We start from the raw sequence: 25157 nt of genomic DNA on the forward strand, positions 1-25157 counted from the left end.
TCCATGCTCCAGTGCGTCCGCTGCTGTTGAATGAGCAAATGGCCGAGTGGGCCAGGCTCCATAGGTTGTCCGGACTTTCCATGAGGTCTGTTGTGGATCATCTGTGGCCGGAAGGGCCAAGGCCGAATAGTTATTTTAGTTTAGTACAGCAATTCCTTGGGCTGTGCCGCATATCGACGCTATGAAGAGGTCGGCGTGCATAGAGGGTGCACGGATGGCACTTTCCCGTGTCAAGACATACTGGGCAGAGATGGAGGCTACCACTATTGCAACACAGGGTTCGGCCGTGGGCCGAGTAGCTGGCAAGCACTACTTTGAAGAAGTCCTTGAAGGCGCTTGTTCGATAGAGGCTCTGTGCTCGAAGAATATTATGTTCTAGTGACATGTATTCCCATTGTAAAAACAATGTTTTATTGAATTATAAAGGTTGTGTTTTACTTTTGCCTGAAAGTATTATGATGCCTCATGTGCGGCCGTTTATGTATATATGTATATAACCTGAAAGATTGCAGTCGTCAGCTTCAGCCCCCACGCATATAATGCGGGGGTGTTCGTAGAAAACGCGTATTCACACTTGATCCAACGTCTTGGTCCATGAAGGAGGTGTTAGCGCAGCGAACGAGGCAATCAAACTATATTGCTTTAACACTTTCACTTAGCCATAGGAGTTTGATGGTGGGACTACTATATAGCCCCAGGTACTTCCGTGCTCGTCCGAATACGGGGCACGTACGTACATGACTGGGAAACGGCCCTTCGTTAATGCGGAGGAATCCCGAAGATTCCGCTAAGTTATTGAGTGGTTGACTAGTCTCGCGCTTTATCATGACAGTCAGTTTTTGGCTTTCTCTACCGAGGTGCTCATCCGGATTAACCAGGGCACAATCGCAGCTGTTCTCCCGGTGCCGCCTTAGCCGATAGAGCAGAACTTAAGGTAGCAAAACACGGGAGCCGGGCAAACCCAACATTTGACCAAAGACATGATTCAGAGCTGGTGCATATAAGGCCAAACTCGCGATGCCGAACACTCCCTAAGGTATTCGATCTTTATAACATATGCCGAACTGAACAATGCCCGTAATAATAAACCCCGAGTGTCCAGGTATGTGCAATATCCTGACATGGCCACATGCCAATAACGTCAGTATCCTTCTCGGTTGTATTGAGTATCCAGAGGATGTGAACAACAAGAGATAGTAAAAAAGGTTTACACAGGGTCTTAATCTGAAAAGAAACCTTTGAGCGGGTCCCTGCTGCACGTCTGCGCCTGTGTCTCCATTGTGCCGTGTCCTGGACGGGTGTAGCACGATTGTCATCTATAGAAGAGAATAACTTAGGTGAAAGTTGCCATGCCAAAAAATTGGTTATTATCAATAAACCATTAAAAATCAAGATAAGTCAAGTTGAGCCGAACTAGCCCTGATTACACACGGGAAGCCCCTTGTACCGTCTATGAGGGTTCAACCATCAAACCAATCTCATGTATATGTAGTGATGCGCCGGACTCGTCTAACCGTGTCCGTGGTCTTGACGACCTGTCATTTTTTTGGTTGGTGAGGCCGTCTATTGCTCGGCTGTTAAAGCCGCCGCACATTCTTCCGCGCGTAGAGCACGCTCAATATTTCCACTAACTGTGATGGTGCCACGTGGATTGGGCATCTTAAGCTTGAGAGAAGCGTAATGCGGTACTGCATAAAAACGAGCGAAAGGCGCTCTTCCAAGTAGTGCTTGATAGCCACTTCGGAATGGAGCGATGTAGAAAGTTAACTTTTTTGCTTTGGAAGTTGTTGGGAGAACCGAATACAACCTCTAGTAATAGAGAGCCCGTACAGCGGGCCTTTGGGCCTGGTATTACTCCCTTGAAGGTAGTATTACTGTGGCTTATTTTTGTCGGGTCTATCCCCATTTTGCGGACTGTGTCCTGATATATCAGATTTAGACCACTGCCGCCGTCCATAAGGACTCGTGTGAGGTGGTATCCGTTTATTATTGGGTCTAACACCAAGGCAGCCAATCCTTCATGCCGGATGCTTGTCGCGTGATCCCCGCGATCAAAAGTGATCGGGCAGGCCAACCAGGGGTTGAACTTAAGGGTGACGGGCTCTATGGCGCGTATGTCTCGGAGTGCATGTTTGCTTCTCCTCTTCGTCACATGGATCATGTTTGCTGTTTTAACCTCTGGTGGGAATTTTTCTGTCCTCCAGTGCTTTGCTAGTGAGGTTCGTCCTTATCTTCGCTTGGTGTCTCCCCCCCCCCTTGTGTTCGGTGTTTAGCTTACTGGCCTGCTTGAAGACCCAGCATTCTCTGTGGGTGTGATTTGTAGGTTTATCGGGGGTGCCATGAATCTGACATAGTTTGTCGAGAATCTTGTTTAGGCTAGACGGTCCATCTCTGCTGCCTTTGAAAGGCTTTTTCCGCTGACCTGGTCGAGAGCCCCTGAATCCGTCGTTGACCGCCGTATTATCTGGGTTGTCTTCTTTATTTCGATGCATGTTTTTACTGCGTCGTGGTTTTCCATTGCCATCCCTGACTTCGAATGTGCTTGGGTCGTTGGTGCTACTGCGGGCTAACCAGGTATCTTCGCCCACGCAAAAGCGGGTCATGAGGCTTGTCATGGCTGCCATTTTTCTCGGTTTTTCTTAGCCGAGGTGTCTGACGAGCCTTTCATCTCAGTCGCTGTGCTTGAAAGCTGCTAATGCTTCGGCGTTCGGACAGTCGACGATTTGGTTCTTCTTAGTGAGAAACCTGTTCCAAAGCTTTCGGGCTGACTCTCCGGGCTGTTGAATTATATGACTTAAATCGTCTGCATCCGGAGGTCGGACATAGGTCCCTTGAAAATTAGCCCGAAAAGCGTCCTCGAGCTCCTCCCAACTTCCAATTGAGTTTTCGGGGAGGCATTTCAGCCAGTGCCGAGCTGGTCCTTTAAGCTTGAGGGGCAAGTACTTGATGGCATGGAGATCGTCTCCACGAGCCATATGGGTATGGAGGATAAAGTCCTCAATCCAGACCCCAGGGTCTGTGGTCCCGTCGTACGCCTCTATGTTCACTGGTTTGAATCCTTCTGGGAATTCGTGGTCCAGCACCTCATCGGTGAAAAATAGGGGTTGTGCGGCACCCCTGTATTTGGATGTATCATGGCGTTCGGACGGTTGTAGTATTCGGTTTTGATTTTGTGCCAGAGCACGCTTCCTAGACCCATAGATGGATCTGGTCATACTGGATTTTTGGCGCAAGTCCTCACGTAGATCGTGTGTTGATTTATGTGCGACCTTGTTAGCCACTCTATCGTGGTCACAAGGTGGTTGATCCGTCCGGTTGTCTGTTTTATTTTTCGGTTGTACGGGGTCTAAGGCCTCATCGTCGAATTCGGGTAATAGCTTGCGCTTTGGTAGCTCTTTGTGCGGTGACCTCCACCATACTTTTCTTCATTGTCGAGCACTTTGTTCCACCTGTTGTTGAGCGTATTTTGTTCGGCCTTAAGCCTTTGCTTCTGCTTCTTCAGACTCCTCGCTGTGGCAATAAGCCTTCTGCAGAGGTTCTCTTGCTCCAACTGCGTTTCCGGGATGAGGTGTGCATCTTCGTCCGGACTATTTTCCTCCCCGGAGGGGGTTTGATGAGGTTTATCCTCGGCATCGCCATGTTCAGACGTCGGATCCGTACTATGTTCACCGTTTGCAGCTTCATCGTGCTCTGCCGCCAGGGCAATGTGGTCGTCGTTTCCTCTGGAGTTGACTGGAGTGTTATTTTCTCTTGCGCTGTTATTGCTGTTTTTGCCGAGGCGGGATTTGGAGTAGTGCCTATGCTGACGCTTTGTTTGCTTCTTGGAGGGGTCATCCTCCGCTGTCTCCTCCCGTTCCTCGTCATCGTTTTCTTTGGGTGTATCCATCATGTATATGTCATGTGATGAAGAGGTTGTCCAGTGTCCTGTGGGCACTAGTTCTTGTTCCTCTCCTGCATCGTCGTCCATGCCGTCGATGTTTGCGGAGTCAAAATCGAGCATGTCTGTTAAATTGTCAACAGAGGCTACTAAGTGGGTGGTGGGTGGGCAGTGAATTTCTTCGTCGTCCACATCCCATTCTAGCCGGACATAGTCCGGCCAAGGATCTCCCGACAAGGAGAGAGACCTTAATGAATTCAGCATGTCGCCGAAAGGTGAGTGATGAAAGATATCCGCGGAGGTGAACTCCATGATCAGCGCCCAATCGGATTCGATAGGCTGATGCATGCGGCTCGGAGTCCGTGGCCGGAGACGAATCCAGTGGTTCGGCAACACGGCTCTCGTAAAGGGTGAAGTCAGTATCCGGCTCCATCACCACTGAGAGTGCGGCCTCCATGGCGGGGTCTATCCCTCCGTCCTCGGATGGCGCAATTTGCTCCGGATAGAAGGCCGGAGTAGTTGTAGGTGTGATCTCCCGAACACTGTCCGACGGCAGAGTTAAATCATGCTCATCGTGATCGTGCGGCGCACCTGACATGGGCGCGAATCCATCGAAGATCAAGTCTCCGCGGATGTCGGCAGTGTAGTTTAGGTTTCCGAACCTGACCTGATGGCCAGGGGCGTAGCTCTCGATCTGCTCTAGATGGCCAAGCGAGTTGGCCCGCAGTGTGAAGCCGCCGAATATGAAGATTTGTCCGGGGAGGAAAACCTCACCCTGGACCGCATCGTTACCGATGATCAAAGGATCCATCAAGCCTTACAGTGACGGCATAGTGGAACTCTCAATGAAAGCACCAATGTCAGTGTAAAAACCGGCGGATCTCGGGTAGGGGGTCCCGAACTGTGCGTCTAAGGCGGATGGTAACAGGAGGCAGGGGACACGATGTTTACCCAGGTTCGGGCCCTCTCGATGGAGGTAATACCCTACGTCCTTCTTGATTGATCTTGATGATATGAGTATTACAAGAGTTGACCTACCACGAGATCGTCGAGGCTAAACCCTAGAAGCTAGCCTATGGCATGATTGTCTGTATTATCCTACGGACTAAACCCTTCGGTTTATATAGACACCGGAGGGGGCTAGGGTTACACAAAGTCGGTTACAAGGGAGGAGATCTACATATCCGTATTACCAAGCTTGCCTTCCACGCCCAGGAGAGTCCCATCCGGACACGGGACGAAGTCTTTAATCTTGTATCTTCATAGTCCAATAGTCCGACTAAAGGATATACTCTGGCTGTCCGGAGACCCCCTAATCCAGGACTCCCTCAGAGGCGTCGCACTTGGAGGAAACAAAACCAAGTGTGTGGAGGAAGTGCGTAAAGTAAAGGAACCATGTGTGAGGCGTTTGTTTAAGGCCATAGAGGGATTTGTTAAGGCATCAGACATGTGTGGGGTGAGTAGAATCTGCGAAACCGACGGGCTACTGACAATAGACCTTCTCGGCGAGATCACCATGAAGGAAGATGTTCTTGATGTCCATCTGACGAATAGGCCACACGTTGGCCGTGGCAATGCTGAGGATGGCACATATAGTTGCCAACTTAACGATGTGCTAAAGGTTTGCCCATAGTCAATATCGGTGTTGCGTGAAGCCATAGACCACCCACCGAGCGTTATACCGCATGAAGGACCCGTCAGGGTGGAGTTTATGACGGAACATCCACTTGCCGGTCACCCCATTAACACCTGCAGGACAAGGCACCAAAGACCAAGTTTCATTCCGAATTAGTACATTGAACTCGTCTGACATTGCGGCACGCCCGTTGGGGTCTTTAGAGCTGCATGATATGAGGACGGAATTAGAGAGGGTCTGGTGATGGACAGATCAAAGTTGCGCTTGGGCATGGCAAAACAAGACTTCCTTCGTGTGTGTGTGTGTGTGCACCACATGTGGGTTGTGATGTGGATCAACCGGTACTGCATGTCAGGAAAGTGGTTGCTGATGACCCACAAGTGTAGGGGATCACAATAGTCTTCGAGGGAAGTATTTCAACCCAAATTTATTGATTCGGCACAAGGTATCCAAATAATATATATATATATATATATATAATCCTTAGAAGGTGAGTTGTCAATTCAACCACACCTTCTCCGTGCTAAAACCGATGGATCTCGGGTAGGGGGTGTCAAGCAGGTGAGCTTGGCACACAATGGTAACATGAAGTAAAGGGAACACAATATTTACCCCGGTCCGGGCCCTCTCGAAGAACTAAACCCTACATCCTACTTTAGCCTTTTCTATCACTGGGTTAGATCACCGCAAGATTGAACCCACTACAAAGCACCTCTCCCACTGAAGATAAATCAATCTAGTTGGCCAAACCAAACGGATAGATTGGAGAGAAATACATAGCTATACCAATCATACATAAAAGAGTTTAGAGAAGACTCAATTACTTTCAATGAATAATCTGATCAATAACCCACAATTCATCGGATCCCAACAAACACATCGCAAAAGAAGATTACATCAGATAGAACTCCAAGAAGATCGAGGAGAACATGGTATTGAAGATCCAAGAAAGAGAAGAAGCCATCTAGCTACTAGCTATGGACCCGTAGGTCTGTGGTGAACTACTCACACATCATCGGAAGGGCAAAAAGGTTGATGTAGAAGCCCTCCATGATCGATTTCCCCTCTGGTAGAGTACCGGAGAAGGCCTCCAGGTGGGATCGCGGAAGAACAAAGACTTGCGGTGGCGGAAAAGTTTCTTCGAGTGCCCCTCTGAAGGTTTGGAAATATTTGAGAATTTATAGAAGTGAAATTAGGTCAAACGGAGATGCGTTGGGCCCACAAGCTAAGGGGGCGCGCCCTACGAGCTTGTGGTCCTCTCGTGTCTCTTCTGGCCTCCTCCCGAAGCTTCGTGGGTCCCTTCTGATCCCAATTTTTTTTAAAAGGTTTTAATCCATTTGGACTTCCTTTGGTATTGATTTCCTAAAAAGAAAAAAAACAGAAAACAGGAACTGACACTGGCACTGGGTTAATAGGTTAGTCCCAAAAATGATATAAAATAGCATAAAAATGCATATAAGGCATCCAAGATTGATTATATAATAGCATGAAACAATAAAAAATTATAGATGCGTCGGTGATGTATTAGCATCCCCAAACTTAATTCATGCTCGTCCCCGAGTAGGTAAATGATAAAATTAATAATTTTGATGTTGAAAGCTACCTAACATGTGTACCATGTAATCTATTTTCGGTATAAATATTGAGAAAACAATGAATTAATAATATCAACATAATAATATCCATGAATATAAGAAGCATAATCATTAAACTTTCAAAATATACGATCCTTAATGAATGTTGTCCCCACTCATTTTCTCATGTTAGCTTGACATGACTCCGCCTTTATCGCATAAATATAAATCACGAGCACCAAGGTGTCAAACTATGTAATTGGATCGTACTTCGAACGCGCTTCAACATTTTTAACTTCACGCAATACATGAGTGTGAGCCATGGATATAGCACTACGTGGAATAGAATGTGATGGTAGAGATCATATGGGGATTAAAAAGGAAAAAAGTCTCACATCAACTCAACAGATCAATGGACTATGAAGAGGCTCATCAATCTATATCAACGCGAGGAGTAGGGGTTGTCATGCAATGGATGCACTAAGAGCTATAACTGTATCAAAGCTCAGTGGAACCTAAGTGAGTGTGCATCGAACTTTCTTGCTCATGAAGATCTCGGGCATTTGAGGAAGCCCGTCATCAGAATATACAAGCCAAGTTCTATAATTAAAAATTCTCACTAGTATATGAAAGTGACAACTAGGAGACTATCTTTATGAAGAATATGGTGCTACTTTGAAGCACAAGTGTGGAAAAATGATAGTAACATTGCACATTCTCTCTTTATCTCTCCTTTTTTTGGTGGGCTCTTTTGAGCTCTCTTTTTTCCGTCTGGAGTCTCATCCCGACTTGTAAGGAATCATCGGCTGCATCATACTTTCTTCACTGGGACAATGCTTTAATAATTATGATCATCACACTTATATTTACTTACAACTCAATATTACAATATGACTCTATATCAATGCCTTTGACAGTGTATCAGGATGTGTGATACGCATCCGTCGTATCTATAGTTTTTTATTGTTTTATGCCAATATTGTACAACTTTCACATACTTTTGGCAACAATTTATATGATTTTCTTGGACTAACATATTAATTGAGTGCCTAGTGCCAGCTCCTGTTTGTTGCATATTTTTGTTTCATAGAAAATCCATATCAAATGAAGTCCAAACACGATAAAATTTTACGGAGATATTTTTGGAATATATGTGATTTTTAGGGGAAAAAATCAGCGCAAGACGATGCTCGAGGGACCCACAGGCTCAAGGGGCGCGTCCAGAGGGCTTGTGGATACCTTGTAAGTTGGTTGGAGGTGTCCTTCGACCACAAGAAAGCTAATATCTGAATAAACATCCCCTCAATATTTTAGCCTAATCGAAGTTACAGACTCTAGGAATATAAGAAACGTTTTTGGATGAGAAAACAAACAGAGAGAGATCCCACGTAATCTTGCTACCTAATCTTTTGATATGTGATGTATGTTTTTCGGCACAAACAAAGGGAAGCCACAGAAGAAAACGGAGAGAGAAGACACTAAAGGTAATGTTAAGTCTAAAATTCCCACCTAAACTTTTTTACATGCTTAGAGGAATGTTTCAATGCTTTTCTAAAAAATATATGCCTAGACACAAAATAAATGCTATATAGCCTAGTTTCATCATAGTGCACAACAGTGGCGGAGCTTGACAAGAATGTCTGGGGGGACCAATGACGAAGAAATATTTAACCAACGGCAGAAAACAAGAACTTGAAGCCTCCAGGCAAATTTATAGTTATATTGCCCATATTGCTCGCAAAATACACGTATGATTAGCAATATATACTCCATAAGAGAACTAATTACACCAAAATATACGACTTGTCTATTTGTACCACTCAGCCTTCAAACTTCAAAGACATTCTGTGAGCCAACTAAGAACTACAAAAGGAGTGGTACTACAGATCAGCTTTTCGATCACTTATGCTCTTGAATTCTGCTAAAATGTCCTCAAACGTGTATTTCTCTGTGATTTCACGCTCTATGTCAACAACCAAGTTATTGGCAAGATTCTCATCGTCCATCGTATTACGCAGCCTTGTTTTGATGATCTTCAAACTAGAAAATGCTCGTTCAGCACTAGCTGTAGAAACTGGAAGAGTAACAAGTAGACGGAGTAGCCTGTCAATTAGATGGTAGATTCTATCTCTTCCAGTCTCAACAAGGAGTTGGCAAAGGTGAGTCAATGTTGATATATTTTTCAACTCTACATCACTGGAAGCATCAGGAACAAAGAGTTTTAGTTGGTTTTCCAAGCCATACACGTCTTGTTGACTAAAATCTGCTGGGTAATACTTCTTCACCAACTCACATATATCACTACCTTTAAAAGATTTAAATTTATTTCTAGGAATTAATGTGGCACTGGTGGACAGAAGATCCATCATCTTCTCATTGAACCTGCGATCCAATTCATGTAGTTGGCTGTCAAGAGTTTCACGGAATATCTCGACTCGAAAATATTGCTCCTTAGTGAAATGATCAGGTTGATGCCGTGCACGGCCACTACGCATGATATAAGTTTCCTTCATGTCTGGAATTTCAGTGCCATGATTCACACAAAATTCAACAACTATGCAGAATTCCTCCCAGCCTTTGACCGGTCTCAACTGACGAAGACACTCTTGTGACGCCCCGAGTCCGATGCGCCAGGTGTCTTCCAGTTATTCGCTGTTGTTGCCATGTCATTGCTTGCGTGTCGTGCATCTCATGTCATGTCATCATGTGCATTGCATCATGTCATAAATCTTTTGCATCTCAGCTAAATAATTTGTGTGGATCTTCGATCCATTTAAATCGAGGGAAGAGTGACTTCTCTTTATAACATTATCCTCCTAATATCTAGGGAGCTATTATAAATATCCCATTAATTTGGATTCACCCATAAACACACTTGCAAAATATCCCAATGCCTTTGTTATCTTAATTCTTGGTCTCCAACGTTTGCCATTTATTCTTTCATCATATCCCGGAGCTCCACCAAGAATCTTAACATTTTTTTGGACACTTCTAATTCCTAGTCCTTGATCAAATCATTTGAATTAAATCCAAATGACTTTGAATTTAATTCTTGCAAAGGTGTCCACTCCTATTTTTCTTGGACCGAACTAATTTTTGTGAGTCCAGAAAGATTTATCTCCTTGTCAAACTCATTTGCTACTCATCGGTTCATTTCTTTTATCTCCTATGTTTTTCTTCTTCTTCTTCTTATGAGTAATAGAAAACGGAGGGAGAGATCCAGCTAGGCCATCCATCCCCGTAGCCCTCTTGGCCCCTATAGCCCAGCTGACGAGCTAACCGACTAGGCCTCCCTCGCCCAATCCCTCCTAAACCTAACCGCTCCCTAGCCTCGATCCCCTTTTCTCCTCTCGTTCCCTCACCGCCGCCGAACACACACACCCGCACAGCGCCCCGCCGCCAGCAGCGCTGCATGCACACACGCCTCGCCCGTCGCCCTTCTCCCCTCGCACCGGCAACCCGGAACGCCGCCAAGCTCCGCCCCTACAGCTTCTCCTCCTTCGCCAGGAGCCTGCAGAGCCGGGCGGTCCTTCCATCCTCACGCCGTCGCCCCCTCTGCTCTACCCCACCTCAACGCCGCCGTCCTCCATGGCCGTTGCCGCTGCTGCACCTCGTCGCCGGAGACCGGTTCCTCTGTTGTGGCCTTCCTATTTCTCCAGCGCCGAACCTCCGCCGTCCGCGACCTTGGCTTGGCCGTTGCTGCACAAGCACGTCGCCTGCCCAACCTCCTTTCCCTGCTCCTCCTCGTGCGCCCGAGGTCCATGGCACCTCCAGCCTCCAGGAGCTTCGCCTCCCTTGCTCCACGCTAAGGGCGAGGGTAGCCACTCCGTCCCGCTGCTGCTCTTCCGGTGCCACGCCGCCGTCGACCTCCTGTTGCCGCGGGACCACCGCCTCGCTATCCTCGTGCGTCTCCGCCTCTGTTGCCTCCGTTTGGGGCTGTTTCATTTTGGGTTTCATGGAAAAGTCCTCTCCGAGAGTGTACGAGTTTACAGTGTCGCGTCCAGTACCTCTACCTGCGTCTCCGGAATCGCCAAGATCGTCCCGAATATTGCCAAGTATCACTTCGTTTTCAGAACGCGACAAGTACCACCACGCTCCGAGCCCTCGGATCTGTCAAGTTCCACTACCGCCGGCTAGCACGACTACCGTCGCAAAAACAAGACCGTCAAGACCGGACCGGCAAGTACCCCGACGACCTTGTACCACTATCATCGCAATACCGCGAGCTCCCCTACCGACGGCCTCGAACATCTACGTAAGTGTACGACTACCGTTGCCCGAAGAACCGCGAGTCACAAGCGCCGTGAACAACTACCGTCGCCGAGATCGCGAGAACCTCTACTTCCTCCTCGAACCGTGAACGTCTACCGTCGACCCCAAGTGACTCGGATTCGTCAAGTCCTTCTACGAAAACGTGTACCACTACCGTCGCGAGTACCTCTACCGTCGTCATGTACCCCTACTTCCACTACGAACGGCCCGAGAACGTCTACTTCCTCTACTTTGCACCAAACTCAAACCGCTCGAGAATGCTCCCTTGGGAGGTATACCCACCGAGACGACGCCCGTGAACGAATGCATGTTGTATGAGATGCACCCTTGTTTTTCCTCGAGTTTGAACTATCGGTGCACGTTGCCCTTTTTTTGCCTTGCCATCGACATGTGGGAACCCGGTAATCGGGACCACCCCACCATCCTTGCATGACATGCTCCCGTCATTTTCTTTTGCACCGGCATCTCAATCGGGTTACCGGAACCGGAACGTTGCCGTGGCACCGTTTCGTTATCGTTGCCGTGGCACCCCTTTTCGTTTCCGCCACGATGACAAATGCTTCATATAATGCTCATGTCAACATTTTTCCTAAAAAATTGCATCCAACTTGAACCTGTCATCCGCATCATGATAACAACATTTAAAATGTTTAAAATTGTTGTTGCATTAAATTGCTAAACGCATATGGGGATTTACCGGATTTGTTGTTTGTTATATCCGGCCCCATTTAAATTGTTTAGATGGTATAGCTTGTTATGCTACACCTCTTGCCATGTTAACCAACATTTAATATTGTTGAGTACCTAACCGAGAGAGAACTAAATAATTGATCTGGTGTTCCGTCAATATGCAACTCGTTGCATATTGAGCTCCACTTAACTTGTAGTTTTGTTTGTGCCCCTTGTCATGCCATGCATATTTAAACCGGACATGCATCATACTTGGTTGTGCATCATGCCATGATTATGTGTTGGTTGTTTATTATGTTGTTTGCTTCTTTCCGGGTTTGCTTCTCGCGTTAGCTTCGGTTTCGTTCCGGAGTTGTGAGGATCCGTTCGACTTCATCCGTTTGTCTTCTTCTTGGACTCGTTCTTCTTCCTTGCGGGATCTCAGGCAAGATGACCATACCCTCGAAATCACTTCTATCTTTGCTTACTAGTTGCTCGCTCTTTTGCTATGCCTATGCTACGATACCTACCACTTGCTTATCATGCCTCCCATTTTGTGAAGCCAAGCCTCTAACCCACCTTGCCCTAGCAAAGCGTTCACTACTAGGGAAAACCTTATACACAGAATCTTAGCAGCAGCGCGGTCTAAAAACAGACGCTACTGCTAATTAGCAGCAACGAGCTTTAGAAAAGAGCGCTGCTAATGACTGAGTAGCAGTAGCGCTCTAGGTGAAAAGAGCGCTACTACTATAATTGCCATGGTGTTGCCTCCAGGCTAGATATAGTAGTAGCGCCCTTCCCGTGGACGCGCTACTGCTAAAGAACTTAGCAGCAGCGGTTTTGCTCAAAACTCGCTGGTGCTAAGTATGACCGCAACTAATTAAGTTTAGTCCCATACTGCTAAGCGAACAAGGTGTTTACCACCTTAAATATGTTGCTTCTCAACCTATCTCGAGCACTTGGTCTTCATTGAACTATATGTGTATGATTTGTGGTTGCAATATGAATCCTCGCCTGTACCTATACAGGTACAGTGAGGATTCATGTTGACTATTTAGATTATACACGAAAAGATCAATGATGACCAATGTATATTTTTGATGTTTTTACTAAACAAAAGAGATAACTGCTTCCATTAGCAGTAGCGGTTTTCCCCAAAACGCGCTGTAGATAAGTTAGCTATAGCATGTTTTCTGTACGTGCGCTACTGCTAGTTCGAGTTAACCACCCCCCGCATCAAAATTTCGCTAAGTCCTCCTTCCCCCCCCACCGGCCTGTTCCCCTACTCCCTGTCGCCGCCGCCCGAGCCCGAGCGCGCCTGCGCCCTCACTGCCGCCGCCACCGCCCGCCCTCAACCTCACCGCCGCCGCTCTCGACCACACTATCGCCGCCCTCAACCCGACCGAGCCCTGCCGAGCCCGCCGCCCAGGACCGCCGCCCTCCCGATCCCGAGCCCGCCCTCGCCACCCATCCGTCACCGAGCACCTCCCCGCCACCATCTCTCCCTCTGTAAGCCCCCCACCCCTCCCCAACCCCCTCTCTCTTTGCTTAGTTAGTAGATGATTTTAGTAGTAGTAGATGTTAATTTAGGGTTCATAGATAATGATTTTTAGAAGTAGTGGATATTAATTACTAGTAGTGATGGTAAACTAGTTGTATAATTAGCAGTAGTACATGTTAATTAGTAGTAGATGTAGTAGTTAGATGTTAATTAGTAGTAGTAGATGTGCTAGTTTCTTTCTATTTATAGTAAGTTTATATTTTGTAAGAACTAGTTGAATTAATAGAACTAGTTTAGTTTTAGTTGAACTAGTTAAGTTTTAGTTGAACTAGTATAGTAAGTAAATTAATAACTAGTTGAACTACTTCATTTTTAGAAAGAACTAGTTTTTTTCTTTTTATACTAAGTTTATATTTAGTAAGAACTAGTTGAATTAATAGAACTAGTTGAACATGCCATATTTGGTGTTATTTTTTAGTTTAAGCAATTATTTCATGTTTTGGTTACACCTCCGGGTGGCCTATGTTTTGCCGGAGTGTTGATTAATTTCCGTTCCGGCAAATTTCAGGTGCTCGATATGTCCTTTTTTAGCAAAGGTCATGCCGGATTTTTCCGTGAATTCTGGCATGACTTGTGCTAGAATATGTACAAGTTTAATCTTCGAATTATGAACGTAGGAAATGTCGTACTCGGATGACGACAGTCTCCCAGGGGAGTGCAGTTGGTGCCACGATGATCGAGGTATGTGTGACAGGTTCGTTCAGCTGGATGAAGATCGACGCTTCAGCATTAAGCTCGAGGAGACCTTCGATGTTGAAACGGTACGCAACAAAGACAAGTGTTTTTTTTCGTAATTAAGCATGACTTCAACTATTTCAACGTCTAATTTTCATCTTTTACAATTCGACTAGCTTATCCCATGCCATGCAAGATGCTATGTCTTGGAGAGGATGGGTTTTGAAGACCATGAAAATTTTCAAACAAAGAAAATACACCTAAGGACCCATCATGATATCGATTTTGAAGTAAATCTGTACAATTCTCAGAGCGTAACCCATTTTGGTTGTCAAAATTGGGAAGCACTTTGCAAAATGTATGGTTTTTATGAGGGTATGATTGTCAGCATGGATCTTGGTGATCCTGACATCGAGCAAGACAATATGGACATTTGGGTCCTTGTTGATACGCTTCTGATTCTACCGCAATGTGAGTTTCTCAAACATAGTTATTAACTAATTTATATTGTTTATTTCAAAATAGTTGACAACTTATTTCCATTGACAGCTTATTTTGAATCTTCAAATAATGTGCAGAAGATGGTAGACAAAACCCACTACACTGATGGCTCCGAATTAACTTATAAGGAGAAAAATCATCTGATTGCTTATTGTACTTTTTTTGAGAATTACAATACCTATTATCGAACTCCTCCAAATTATGGTGAATGCGTGCCACTAGTGCACGTGTTGAACCACGATAACTTCTATGGAGATACCCTGGTAAGATATTTTACTATTACGACATCCGTGCATCTTTTGCATACTTCTAAAACTAGTACATCATTGCTAACTACGAAGTTATTACTATGTTTTTCAACAGAAAATCCCGATGGATTGTGTGCCTCATTTGATGTATTACAATGGTCGCCTTGAAGTTCTGAACCTACAGCCAGGTCATCCTACGGATCTCACTTGTGCATATCGAATTTCTGAAACCGGTGAACACATGCTAATCAAAGAGTGGAAAAGATATTTGGACATTCGTAAGGAGGTTCTTGGAAGCAACATTAAGCGAAAGGCAAGAATTGGAGACAGGATAATCTGCATTCTCCATAATGGAGAGCGAGGGGCTATCTTGTTTGCTATTTTACCTTAGAGAATATAGTAGGTCCTAAGAGAATGTGGTAGGTCCTATGAGGTACAATATGTTTATTATGTGATACAATGTGTTAGAGTTGAAGATGTGAGGAGTACTTGTGATTACGACTAGTGACCAATGATATGATGATGATGATGATGATGATAAGTTGTTAATGATATGATGATGATGATGATATTTATTATATCATTGGATGAAAGAACCGCGGATTAGTTTCAAGTGGATGTCCGTCCACTTGAAACTAGTCCACACGGTTCTTTCACCCCGTGATGTAATAACTCACTATGATGTAAAAACAATTTGTAAATTCCTGTTGTATGAAAATTTGTGTAAAGGTGTACGAATACAACATGAAATAAAAAAGAAATAAAATATAAAATAATAGTAGCAGCGCGGGCAGAGAGAAGCGCTACTACTAATTACCAGCAGCGCTCCTCCTGGAACTCGCTGCTACAAAGTCGATTTAGCCGTAGCGTGGGTGGAGGCACGCTACTGCTATTCGTTAGCTGTAGCGCCTTATCTGTAGCGCACCACCCCGCGCTACTGATAGGTCTAAAACCCGCGCTGCTGCTAGCCTTTTCCCTAGTAGTGGTTGTTTGGTTATGTTACCGCTTTGCTCAGCCCCTCTTATAGAGTTGCTAGTTGCAGGTGAAGATTGGAGTTTGTTCCTTGTTGGAACGTGGATATTTTGTTGGGATATCACAATATCTCTTATTTAATTAATGCATCTATATACTTGGTAAAGGGTGGAAGGCTCGGCCTTATGCCTGGTGTTTTGTTCCACTCTTGCCGCCCTAGTTTCGGTCATATCGGTGTTATGTTCCCGGATTTTGCGTTCCTCGCGCGGTTGGGTTATAATGGGAACCCCTTGACAGTTCGCCTTGAATAAAACTCCCCCAGCAAGGCCCAACCTTGGTTTTACCATTCGCCACCTAGCCTTTTCCCTTGGGAGTCGCGCATCCCAAGGGTCATCTTTATTTTTAAACCCCCGGGCCAGTGCTTGTCTAAGTGTTGGTCCAAACTAGAGCCCCTTGCAGCGCCACCTCGGGGAAACTCGAGGGCTGGTTTTAGTTGTACGGATTGCTTATCCGGTGTTGCCCTCAGAACGAGATATGTGCAGCTCTTATTGGGATGTCGGCGCATCGGGTGGTCTTGCTGGACTTGTTTTACCATTGTCGAGGATGTCTTGTAACCGGGATTCCGAGCCTGATCGGGTCTTCCCGCTAGAAGGAATATCCTTCGTTGACCGTGAGAGCTTGTGATGGGCTAAGTTGGGACACCCCTGCAGGGATTTGAACTTTCGAAAGCCGTGCCCGCGGTTATGGGCAGATGGGAATTTGTTAATGTCCGGTTGTAGAAAACCTGAAGTTGACCTTAATTAAAATACATCAACCGTGTGTGTTACCATGATGGTCTCTTCTCGGCGGGGTCCGGGAAGTGAACACGGTGTTGGAGTTATGCTTGACGTAGGTTGTTCTAGGATCACTTCTTGATCATAGTTTCTCGACCGTGCATTGCCTTCTCTTCTCGCTCTCATTTGCGTATGTTAGCCACCATATATGCTAGTCGCTTGCTGCAGCTCCACCTCATACCTTTTACCCTACCTATAAGCTTAAATAGTCTCGATCGCGAGGGTGTAAGATTGATGAGTCCCCGTGACTCACAGATACTTCCAAAACCAGTTTGCAGGTGCCGATGATACCGTACAGGTGACGCAACCAAGCTCAAGGAGGAGCTCGATGAAGATCTTGTCCTTTGTTTTGTTTCGTTCTAGTTGATCAGTAGTGGAGCCCGGTTGGGGTCGATCGGCGATCTGTGTAGCATTGGGGTAGTCTTCTTTTATTTTGGTTCCGTAGTCGAACCTTCATTATATCTGGTTGATGTAATGCTTTATTCATGTATTTGTGTGAAGTGGCAATTGTAAGCCAACTATATATCTCTTTCCCTTATGTAATACATGGGTTGTGTGAAGATTACCTCACTTGTGACATTGCTTTCAATGCGGTTATGCCTCTAAGTCGTGCTTCGACACGTGGGAGATATAGCGGCATCGAGGGCGTTACAACTCTTTTGTTGCAAACACTAGACGAACAACATTTACAATGTCTTGTGACCTCTTTTGTAAAGCCTGGCCAAGTCCTTCAGTTATCCCTAATATCTCTTTCATCATACATAAGATAAAGACAAACTCGAACGAGGACAAATAGCTGAAAGAAGTGTCAGGATCATCACGTATTGATCCCACTACTGATCCTTCTGAAGCCATATCTTGGATAACAAAATTTACAGTATTAAACAACTTCATAAGGCTATGAATAGAACCAAACTGAGAACCCCACCTAGTGTCCCCGGGTCTTTTAAGTGACCGAATCTGATTTGCCCCTTGACTAGTCTAAATGCTTCCATTTTCTATCATACGTGCTAGTTCTACCAACTGGGCATCATGGAGCTCATCATGGCGTTTTGATGAGGAGTCGACAGTGTTAATAATGAAGATCAATTTCTGAAAAAACTGGGCAACAGGAACCACCTCTTTGGATGCATCTACTAGTGCTAGCTGCAATATGTGAGCATAACAATGAACATAGTATGCATATGGGCATACCTTGAGAAAAAGAGGTTGCAACCCATTCAGCTCTCCTCGCATGTTGCTAGCCCCATCGTATCCTTGTCCACGGAGATTCTGAATATCAAAACCATTTAATGATAATGCAGAGCACAATTTATCTTTCAGTGTCATGGACTTGGTGTTGGCCACATGTACCAAATCAAAGAACCGCTCTTGTGAAAAGCCAGCTTTATCAACAAATCTGAAAACCAATGCCATTTGTTCTCTTTTAGCCACATCACATGTCTCATCCACCAGAATAGAGAATTTGGAATCCCCAATTTCTTCACGGATAAGTCTCCTAACTTTAGATGCATATATGGACAAGATTTCATTTTGAATATCTGGAGATGTGTACTTTGAGTTGTATGGAGAATTCCCCAAAATGACTTTGGCAAGATTAGGATTGAACTCTGCGAGAAGCCCTAACAATTCGAGAAAATTTCCTTTATTCTTTGTCTCAGCTTTCTCATTATCTATACCTACTAATAAAGCAATGTGCGTTTCGTCGATTTTTTTCATCCATTCACCGTCAAAATTTATTTTTCTATCCGAGGTGGTACTAAATTTTTGTGCCTCCATCTGTATTTTTAGCAACCACGAATTTCGTACTCGGCCCGCACATGATGTGGCCCAGTAAAGCCAGCCCACTTATTTGCCTGCCCATGTAGCTTAAAAAAGCCTATTTCTCGCCCTGGGCAGTAGATAGTTTGAGTTCGCACACGGCGTCCAAGATTGGCCTGGCCCGTTTTGTTTTTCCGTCTAATTTTTTATTTTTACGTTATTTCGCAATTCAAAATAGTTGAGAATTTTGATTTTTCTAAAATTTTCGAAAAATATTAGAATTACAATATTGTGTTCACGTTTTCAAAAATATTTGGAACATTAATTCATTTTCTTATTCCGGTTTTTTCCTAACTAAGAAATATTCAAAAATTGTTTGTGATTTAAAAAAAGTATTTTAAAAATATTCGAAAAATGAAATATTTTCTTATTTTAGTAAAAGTTCACAAATTCAAAATAGTGTCTGATTTTAAGAACATATTTTGTTCTGAATGTTGAAATCATGTTCCGTTTTCAAAAGCCGGTCACAAATTAAAAAAATGTTTGGGTTTTCATAAAAATGTTTTTGTGTTCAAAAAATAATGTTATTTCAAAAAAAGCATGCTTTTTCCAAAATGAACGGAATATTAAAAACATTGTTTGTAATTTAATAAAATGTTCATGTTTCGAAGAATATTCGGCAATTCATATTTAAAAAATGTATTTTATATCCAACATTGCACTATGTTCTTAAATATTCACGTTGGCCATTGGTTAGTAGTAGGCGTTTGTTGCCATGGCTAGCGGCACGTGGTCCGTGTTGGGGAACGTAGTAATTTCAAAAATTTCCTACGCACACACAGGATCATGGTGATGCATAGCAACGAGAGGGGAGAGTGTTGTCCACGTACCTTCGTAGACCGAAAGCGGAAGCGTTAGCACAACGCGGTTGATGTAGTCGTACGTCTTCACGATCCGACCGATCAAGTACCGAACGCACGGCACCTCCGGGTTCTGCACACGTTAAACTCGATGACGTCCCTCGAGCTCCGATCCAGCCGAGTGTTGAGGGAGTGTTTCGTCAGCACGACGGCATGGTGACGATGATGATGTTCTACCGACGCAGGGCTTCGCCTAAGCACCGCTACGATATGATCGAGGTGGATTATGGTGGAGGGGAGCATCGCACACAGCTAAGAGATCAAGAGATCAATTGTTATGTCTATGGGGTGCCCCCTGGCCACGTATATAAAGGAGTGGAGGAGGGGAGGGGTCGGCCCTCTCTATGGCGCGCCCTAGGGGAGTCCTACTCCTACCGGGAGTAGAATTCCCCCTTTCCTAGTAGAACTAGGAGCCCTTCCAAGTAGTAGGAGTAGGAGAGAAGGAAAGGGAAAAGAGAAGAGAAGGAAGGAGGGGGCGCAGCTAGTCCAATTCGGACTAGGCCTTGGGGGGGCGCGCGGCCTGCCTCTCTCTTTCCCCTAAAGCCCAATAAGGCCCATACACTCCCCGGCGAATTCCCGTAACTCCGTGGTACTTCGATAAATACCCGAATAACTCGGAACGTTTCCGGTGTCCGAATATAGTCGTCCAATATATCGATCTTTACGTCTCGACCATTTCGAGACTCCTCGTCATGTCCCCGATCTCATCCGGGACTCCGAACTACCTTCGGTACATCAAAACACATAAACTCATAATATAACCGTCATCGAACTTTAAGCGTGCGGACCCTACGGGTTCGAGAACTATGTAGACATGACCGAGACACGTATCCTGGTCAATAACCAATAGCGGAACCTAGATGCTCATATTGGCTCCTACATATTCTACGAAGATCTTTATCGGTCAAATCGCATAACAATATACGTTGTTCCCTTTGTCATCGGTATGTTACTTGCCCGAGATTCGATCGTCGGTATCTCAATACCTAGTTCAATCTCGTTACCGGCAAGTCTCTTTGCTCATTTCGTAATACATCATCCCGCAAGTAACTCATTAGTTGCAATGCTTGCAAGGCTTAAGTGATGTGCATTACCGAGAGGGCCCAGAGATACCTCTCCGACAATCGGAGTGACAAATCCTAATCTCGAAATACGCCAACCCAACAAATACCTTCGGAGACACCTGTAGAGCACCTTTATAATCACCCAGTTACGTTGTGACGTTTGGTAGCACACAAAGTGTTCCTTCGGTAAACGGGAGTTTCATAATCTCATAGTCATAGGAACATGTATAAGTCATGAAGAAAGCAATAGCAACAAACTAAACGATCAAGTGCTAAGCTAACGGAATGGGTCAAGTCAATCACATCATTCTCCTAATGATGTGATCCCGTTAATCAAATGACAACTCATGTCTATGGTTAGGAAACATAACCATCTTTGATCAACGAGCTAGTCAAGTAGAGGCATACTAGTGACACTCTGTTTTCTATGTATTCACACATGTATTATGTTTCCGGTTAATACAATTCTAGCATGAATAGTAAACATTTATTAGGATATAAGGAAATAAATAATAACTTTATTATTGCCTCTAGGGCATATTTCCTTCAGTCTGGTCTTTAAGGTCATGTGTTTCAGTGTTCCACGCGTCGTTTTTTGGATTAGAATTCGTGCCTTGCAAATACAGGTTATTGGCCCAGACGTAAACTGTTGTGCGTCCCACGCGCTATTTGACGCAACTAGCGTCATATAGTAGCTCCTACACATCTTCCCTAAGAAAAGAAAAGAAATATGTTTGTAGATTTTGTTTGGTCCATTCCACACGTAGCTTCCCAATTGTTTTGGTTATCCCCCAGGTGGGCCAAACTGAACCTACCATACATTTCTTTTTCTGTCGGATGGACGAGTAGCAAATAAGGGGGGGCAAGGGGATTGAACTATGGACCTTCCCTATTGTGTCCACGGATAAAACCAACTCAGCTAGCTTGCAATTATTATAGAAATAGTCTCATCTTGAAATTTTATACTAAATAACACCAATTTTTATATATCCATAAGTTATCTGGAAATAAGGAGGTTATGTGAGAATAAGGAGGTTGTTTCGAGAATTATGAGCAGAACGAGGGACTCCACAAATTATTGCTGGAGATAACTTGCATGTGCCAATAAAAGACAATATGCTGGTTGGCTATAATGGGAAAAAATTGTGGGCACGTGCTAATAAAAGAGAATATGCTTGTTTTGCTCTATCAATAAAATTTATGTGTACGTGAGCGCAAAAATAGTTGAAGAGAATAAACCCTGATAATGATGGGATATTCACGCCTGGTTAAGCGCTGGTTATGCTAATGAAACATAATTTATGCGCTGCAATTAGTAATCCATCCGGTTACGTTGTCGTAGGAGAAAGTGGTCAAAGTAACCGTGCCTCGAAGGTCGCCTGCCGCCCAGCAACCAAATGAATACGGAACCACAACTCCAAGACGGTGGTCGACCCGGAGGAAAAACAAGGTACAAGTTGGGTGGTCGCCGCCGCGTTGACTAGCCCCACCACTATTAAGATCTCGCGGGCCATACATGACCCATGGGAAGACCGCGGCTCCTCGCTGTGTCGCCTACCGCCGTGGAGATCGTTTTTTATGAACACATCAATTATATTTTCCCCGCCGTGGAGACCGCTTGTTGCAAAAACAATTATCTCCCCGTTGCAACGCACGGGCATATATGCTATGTCCTCTAAAAGCGCAAGACTGAAATGTGAGTCAGCTAACAACTTCAACATATGCTTTTAGCCTTAAACGGTTTCTTTCTACCTTTTCATCATCCTTTGTTGCTACAACATTTTCTAAATGACCTGCCTGGTTCAACAATGCTTAACGTTCTATGACTGCATTGTTGTGTGGTGAGCATGGCGTAGAACCTTCATGGCCTAAGAGTGCTCAATATTTTCCATCATTCACCCTTTTCCAGTTATCAAATCCATGTACCGTGAATACATCAGAGCCTCCTTTTGCTAAGATATTTCCGCTAGAAACAAAGCAGAGTAAATAGTATGCGCGATGACTGTCCTCTGAGTACTCTAGCCATGATGGGAAACTATCAAACCACTTATATTGGAAGCGACGCTGATGGCCCTTTTTACTAGAAGCTCTATAATGTTTGAGTTTTGGTTGTATGGGGCCTAACAACAAATATGCCCTCCACACATTATCTCTCTGATTTGGTCGGTACTGCCAAATTTGTGGTCGCAGTGCAGGGCCTCGCTCCAAGAATTCCTTACCTCGGAATAGAATATGAAGAGGAACTGAATTATTTATTTGAGGCTCTTCATCTTGATTTTCTTGTTGTTGTCCCCATTCAAGAAGCAGAGGTAAAGGTTGTGTAGCTGGAGGATCTTCAGGTGGTGTCTCTGTTCTTTGTCTTTTGAAGTATGACTGAATGTTGCCGCTGCTGCCTTTAACCATGGTCACTTGATTAGTCTAGCCTTTTGAGATCCAACTCCAAGTCAAACAACCCGTTGTAATTACTCAGAAGAACAAATCTGCGGTGCATTGTGCAAGCAACAAGATATCTGCAATTAGATCAAATGAATAGCATACTAAATTACTAATTGCTAAATTACTAGTCAGACTCCTACATGTACAGGCGTCCTGCCCCCAATTTACTCGTACAGGCAGGCAACACTACAAAAGGGGATCCAGGTTTCAAGTTGTAATTTGAGCTGGGTAGATGGTACTTACAGAATCCAGTAGCCAAATTTGTACGGGGGGCGGCCGGCGACGAGCCGATGGCTTGCCGGCCGGCGGACATCGACGATCACCTGCCAGTGGCGAGGAGACGAAAATGACTATCTCAGGCGAACTCTGGTTCCCCCTCGTGATCTCCTCGGCTTGCGTTGACCAGAGACGAGCTTTTCCTTGCCTCCTCGACGCCGGCGTCAAGGCAGTGGGGCGGCGTGGATGGAGGAGTGATGTGACGCCCCGAAACCGATGTGCCAGGTGTCTTTCAGTTATGCGCGTTGTTGAATGTCATTCGCTTGCGTGCTGCATTTTGCCATGTTATCATGTGTATTGCATCATCATGTTTTTTAAAACTTGCATCCGTCCGGGTTTCCCCAGTTCCGTTCGTTGTCCGTTCTGAGCCCAGACACACTCGCACGCGCCCACGGCACGTCCGAAATATTATTTTATAAGTGGCTGGGAAATGTTCTCGGAATGGGATGAAAGTTGGCGTCCGGTGTTTTTATGTTGTCAGTAGACCGCCTCCCAAGTTTCATCGCTTTCAGAGTCCGTTTGATAGCCCAACCGTTAAACTATAGCGGCAATATAGCCGGTCATACGTCGGACGTCTTCGGTCTCTGAAGACTGCTGTCGGGCCTCTCTCTTCAATCCTTTCAGCCCGAGGTCTTCTACACATCCCACCTACCAACCGCCAAACCCCTCCTAACCCCTCTTTGCACAGTGCAACGACTCCTCGCCCGTGTCCGAAACTTCCCCGAGCCCGAACCGGACTTTCGTTATCGTTGGATCCGGATCATCCCCAAACATCCCTAAATCATCATCGATTTCTCATTTAGACTCCCTAACCTATTTATTCTCGATCGTCCGATTCTGATCAGAGGGACCGGATTAGCCCCTACCCAAAAATCCTATTGCTATATATAGTGGCAACTCTAGACTAATCCCTAAAATCTAGCCCGCTTGTCCCATCTGCCCCCATCCCTCCCGTCGCCGCCGCCAGCCAACTAACCACTCCTCTTCCACCTCGGGATCCTCCCAGATCCACCTCGTAGCCAGCTCGAGTTCCACCTCGTTTTCCCCTCCGGACCAATCCATCGATCCACCTCCATCAATCGATCTCCGAGCGCCCCTGCAGCCTCCCGCGTCTGATCCAGGGAGAGTATCACCCTCTCGGGCTCCTCCATGCCGTGCTCCTTCCACCGAGCCCCATGCCTCTCCTCTAGTTCGCCGGTCGTCGTCCCCGGCGAGCTGTTCTGCCGGCGGCCACCAGCAGGCCAGGCCGCCTCCCATGTTTTCTTTCTTCTCCATCCTTCTCTCTTTCTCTGATCTCTCTTTGTTTAGGAACCATGACGCCATGGCCGTGCTCGATCTGCTCCAAGGCGCGCCACTCCGTCAAGCTCTTCGCCCGCGTCTTCCCGTTGAGCGCCAGGAAGAACTGCAGCAAGCTCCGCCGCCGTGCCATCTTCAGGCGCTCGAGCACGAGCTCGCCGGTGCCCCATCTTCCTCCTCGTCGGTGAGCAACCCGCCAGGCCAAGCCAGTTCGCTCCGTCCGGCCACCTCGTGTCGTCCCCGTCGCCATTGACTGCGCTGCCGCACCAGAGAGTTGCTTCCTCGATGATCGTGCTCGAGCTCCTCGCAGCCCCAGCGCCACGACCTCGCCGGCAAGCAGTACATAGGTCGTCGCCCTTGCTCTCTGATCCCCTGGTCTATCTCTTCCTTCACCCTCCCAAGTCTCTTCTGCTCACTCCCTCTTCCCTCGTCCGCAGGAGACCAACGCCATGGCTGCCGCCCCGTTGGCAGCAAGCTCCTCCCATGCCATGGCTGTTTCGAGCCAAGGAGGAGACGCCCTGCTTCCCCCGCTTTGAGCGCGTTGACCACGCCCTCCCCGTCGTGCACCTGGCCTGCCTCCAGCGCC

Source organism: Triticum urartu, chromosome 4 (assembly GCF_003073215.2).
Source record: "Triticum urartu cultivar G1812 chromosome 4, Tu2.1, whole genome shotgun sequence".
NCBI classification, from domain to species: Eukaryota; Viridiplantae; Streptophyta; class Magnoliopsida; order Poales; family Poaceae; genus Triticum; species Triticum urartu.